The 5,029-nt window shown below is 38.4% G+C and overlaps 1 protein-coding gene across 3 annotated transcripts in view; it reads left to right on the forward strand.

Moving 5' to 3' along the window:
- UBE3D (ubiquitin protein ligase E3D) overlaps positions 1–5,029 on the forward strand; it is a 132,859-nt gene that overhangs the window by 84,170 nt on the left and 43,660 nt on the right. Inside the window, exon 10 of one of the 3 annotated variants that reach the window (XR_003044455.1) lies at positions 644–668. The exons of the other annotated variants lie outside the window; for them this stretch is intronic. The gene's annotated coding sequence lies outside the window, so the exon portion shown is untranslated. Of the gene's footprint in view, positions 1–643; positions 669–5,029 lie in introns of those variants that run through there. 3 annotated transcript variants of the gene reach the window in all.

Consider the following 5,029-nt stretch of genomic DNA (forward strand, 5'->3'; position numbering starts at 1 on the left):
GGTATAGACCAGAAAGTCAATGATTCTCTTTTGTTTTGTTTGTTTATTTTTAGTTAACTTCTTTTCCTGACTTTTAAGGAAATATATACTCATGACAGAAAATGTGGTATATTTTTCATTAGCAGAACAATACTTATTTGCACTTTTAGCCCAACAATATAGAATGTTAAAATTAAAACAGCTAGTACCTAGCCCAATTCATTCCCTCATGCATGGTGAGGAGAAAAGGCCTTGTGTCCCTGTACCTCAGTCTGTATCTCTGCAATGGGCGTGAAGGGGACTGGAGGACAGATAGAGTATGTATGATTCTGCGATGACGGGATTATGTATGGTACTGGTTATTAAACATCAGTGTCCGTGGGAAGCTTGTGTAAAATTCAGGTTTCTGAGTGAGAGCATGAGAGATTCCGACTCACTAACTCTGGAGGAGAGCCCAGGAATCTGCATTATAACAAAACATCCAAAATATTTCTGATAAGAGTTCTCAAGAACCAAAGTAAGAAACACTTGTAATAGAATATATTCCCACTAAAATGAGAAATGTAAAGGAAAAAATCTTAATTATGTTGAACACCTAATCACTAGCTCAAATAGCTTAATTATTTTTCTCTTTCTTCACTTTTGCTTCTTAACCGGCACTTAGCATAGTCCCTGACTGTTGAAGTAAACTGAATCGTCGTTATGAGGTTTGTATTTTTTTCTTTTACTTTTTTCTTATACTGCCACTTCTCCCTTTTACACTCAGATGCTTGGTAGAATCCAGGTGTTACCTTTGTAAGTCACCCTTCTGCCATTTGGTGTGGACACCTAGCATTCCCGTGTCTCCCAGTCTCTGGGTTTCCTCCCTCCCTCAGGAACATGCAGCCTCTGTAGTCCTCTCTCTTCCTGGCAAGTCTGGTGTGATAGGACAGTCGCTTACCCTGGCACTCAAGGTGTGGTCTTAAATCTGCCATCAACTGAACTCGTAACCCTGGTCTAGTCACGTAACCTCTATGGGTCCCAGTTTCTTTATCTGTACAATGAAGAGGTTGGGTTAAATTATGAAGTTCCTTTTAAAGTAGAAGCACATAGAGTCATTGTGTTTGTTCCCAGCTGTTCCTAATTTATTCTCCCAGGCTGAATAATATAACTTTATTCCTTAAAGGGACTAGGTCCTTATTTCTTTTGAACATCTTGAAAGTGTTTAACTGATAAAAAGCATAGACAAAGCCACGCCACCTAGATTTTTTCTCTCTCCAAGGCAATGGAGTCTGTGTCCTGTGACCTTCCTAACAGCCACAAAGAAAGGTCAGGAATGATGTGGTTAGTGTGCAATCTGTCCTGGCCTCTTCCTACCTGAGAAACCCAAGTCACTCCACCATGTTGAGGCAGACAAAGGGAAAACACTGTCAGGTGGGCTGTGTGTCAGGGAAAAAGAAGAGGGAAAAACTTGGGGTGTTCTCTGGACAGCCCTTGGTTTCTCTGCTTCCTCCTTCCTTCTCTATCCTCCTTCAGGCTTCTTCCACTCCTTGTTTCTCCCTTTGTTTCTGACTCTGGTCCATGTTGAAACATTTGTGGCTTAGGAATTTTCCAGTGGTTTTGCATTTGCATTTATTTTATTTGTAAATATGGTTATTCTAAGAAAGTCTAAAACGTGAGCCTCTCCCCTTGCCTGGAGCTGTTAATAAGAAGACTTGGTTCTTTCCCACACACTAAGCATGGCTGTGTTCAGTCAGGTGGCTCCTGGTGGGGCGGCTTGCTTCTTCAAAAAGGAGGTTAAAGGTATGTCTGCTTTTAGAAACAAAGTGGTATCAAGATTGAATGACCGAACTTGCTTCTCCCATGGAGGAAGCCACCATGCTTTTTCACGGGAGGTGTTTCTGGCCAGAGAGGGAAACAAGAGCCTGGGAAGGATGCCAGCCTTCAAGGGAATGATAGATTGGAAGGTGGAACTGTTCTAAGCCTGCATTGAGAATCTCTCGTGAGCCTTCCTAGCAATGACTAATCGCTTCAGCAAAGTGAGAAAGTTTAGAACAGAAAAGGTGTCAGGGAACTAGGCCAAAGGAATTGTGAGGAACAAGAATGAAGTCATTTTCTTACCCATTTTGGTGTACAGTCTTATGGCCCTGATATGTGATATAGTGGGGGAGAGCCCTGAGTGGAAGTGGGAGATGGGTCTGGGTTTCCATTTGGCTGCTGTTATACCTGCAGCCAGTGACTGGGTACAAGACATTTACCTGCCAAGATCCCAGGGTTCTCATTCCTCCAGCTCAAAAATTCACTGATACTCCGATTCAGTAGTTGAAGGAATCACAGTAGTGTGAGAACTTGTGGATTAAATTAGCCTGGAGAAGAAAGGCTGGCATTCAGTATAAGGTTAACATCCCCTTAAAGATCAACATGTTGCTCTTTCTAGGCTGGAAGTTGGGAATAATGGTTGCAGAGGAGTGATTATGTTGGGGCAGTGGGGAAAGGTGGTTTTGTTTTGTTTTGTTTTGTTTTTTGTAACTTCAATAAGAGCTTCATGCAGTTAGCATCCACAGTTAGCTTTCAATGATATAAGGCAGTTTGATTAATCTGTAGCATACAAGAGGGTGTCTGGTGCATTGTTCGAAGCTAGAATAACAGAACACAGGCTAAATTGGAATAAAGAATTGGCAGAGCAATGTTTAGGTGCGAGTGCCTTTTCTTGTCTTTATAGACCTGAATGTAGTTCTCTATAAACAACATTTATCCATAGTCCCAGTGTTTCTGACCCTCTTCCTGCTGGTCTTAAATTACAGTTTCCTTCTCATTTGACTTCAGCTTGAAAATCATTTGTAGAGGCAATAAACATTTGAGACATTGTCCATTTGAACCGGCAGTCGCTTTTTGGCATAAAGTTTCCTAAATATACTAATATTTAAGCAGAAATCAGAGCACTGCAAGCAGAAGACATAGTTCTTGGTATTCTTATTTTAAATAGGTGATAAATCCGATTACATTATTATGATTTCTAATGTAGTTGGACTTACATCTACCATTTTTGTGTTGAAGGGGTTATGTTTTTTGGTTGTCAAACTTTATCTTTTTTTTTTTCTTTTTTTTTTTCGTCCTCTGTTGTCTTAATAGTTTCTCATCTTCTTTTAACCCATTTCCTGTTTAGAAAAAAAGTACAGTTCGCTGCCAGTGTTAATTTAGTTTTACATAAACATGCCCTTTGAAGCTGAAGCAAATCTGGCTAGTTTTCATTGTGAAAATAAAATGTAAAAACTGTTGGAGATATTTCTTTAATCCTAATGTAACAGAAATATATACATAAATTGGATTCATCAAATGAATCTTCGGCTAACAACTGTTCAAGAACAATGTTAAAGTCACTCATAAGAATGCTAGATTTTCTAGGATTTGACATTTTCAGCAATCAAGAATTACCATATTTTGTAAATGGAAATACCACTACTAAAAACAGAATGCTATAAATAGAATGATGTCATTTATTTCCGAAGACTGTCGAATACTAGAGCAATGTGAAAATAATAATAAAAGCAAAATATTTTATGGCAAACTTTGGGGATAAGGTTAGGACTGTGATCCTTGAGTTATCTCGGAGTAAACGGTGCAGCTGTAAATGCCGCCGGCGAGTATTCTCAGGGCAAATGGGAAATGGTTTAAAAGAAATTCCTCTGCTGGCTTGGAAGCAATAGCATGCAGTTTTCTTTTTTTAGTGGTAGTCTTAAATCTTTTAACTGTATAAAATATAAAGTTTTCTAGTAAAAACGAAATTGTTCAGTATCTTTCCCTTTTTTAGTCAAGAACCTTACCATATTTATACTATTAAGCACATTCCTTCCCCTCACCCTACAGAGTCGCCATTATTCTGTACTGTTTTTGTTTCATTTAAAAACAAAATAAGTTAATTATTTTTAAATATTTTAATATTCATTATATACACACACCTATCATTTTTATGCTTTTTTGTTTTTGTTTTTCTTGCATCCTGTATCTTTTAGTATTCCTTTCACTGACAGTCTGTGAATGGTAAACTCTCTCAGTCTATGTCCAGAATGTCTTTATTTTGTTCACAGTCTTGAATGATGGCTAAGTTAGGTATAGAATTCCGTACCCCTTTTCAGTTTGAAGGTCTATCATCGATTGCCTTTTTTCATCTATTTCTGTTTACAAGACATCTGTTTTAAGATTATTTGCTATTCCTCTGAAGATAATCTATCCCTTCTTTCTGACTGATCTATAAAATTTTATCTCTGTGCTTGATGTACTATGCTTTTACAGTGATGTCTAGGTGTGGATTTTTCTTAAGTCCTCTTTTCTCCTCTTTAGTGCTCCACACAACTTACCCCACTTCCCACGTAGTTTTGCAGCTACTTCAACCCACCTCCCGGGGCCTTGTCCAGCACCAAATCCATGATGGTGGATCTCTGCGATGAAATGAGGCTTCATATAGATCACTCACTGAACCAGCAAGCAGCTTGGCTTTTCTCATTTCTCTAAATGTCAAGTTCCATGTACATCATCACCCTCAGCAGCTGTCAGCAGCAAGTGTCTCCTTCCATGAACATTACTCTACCCTGGAGCCTGACCTTAACTTCAGTCCCATCAGACCCATGGCTTCAGCTCTGCTCCCTGCTTTGTGCTTCTGGTCCAAGGAAATGCTTCTCTTGTTTATTTGTTTTGTGTTTTTTTTTCCTTTGTTATTATTGTTGTTGTTTTGAGTATAGCTATGATTTGGGATTTTCTTATTTTATATTTTATCTATCATTGCCATATATTTGAAGAATTCAGGGCAAAGACTTTTAGTGTCATCTTTAACTCTTTATGACTTAAGCTTGGTTTTCATATCTGAAGAAGGAGAGTAATAACTACCTTTCCTGTATGAAGGCACTTTGTAAATAAAGGTAAGGTGTGGCCATCTTTAAAATTAATGTAATTGGTGTATCATATTTTACCACTACTCTATATCTAGAGTCAGATTTGTTTAGGATGGGTAGGTGGCACAGGGAGGAAATGAAATACCTTTGGTTGTCATAGAATTAAACATCTCCAGATTGTT

The sequence above is a fragment of the Pteropus alecto genome, unplaced genomic scaffold (genome assembly GCF_000325575.1).
Source record: "Pteropus alecto unplaced genomic scaffold, ASM32557v1 scaffold7, whole genome shotgun sequence".
Lineage (NCBI taxonomy): Eukaryota > Metazoa > Chordata > Mammalia > Chiroptera > Pteropodidae > Pteropus > Pteropus alecto.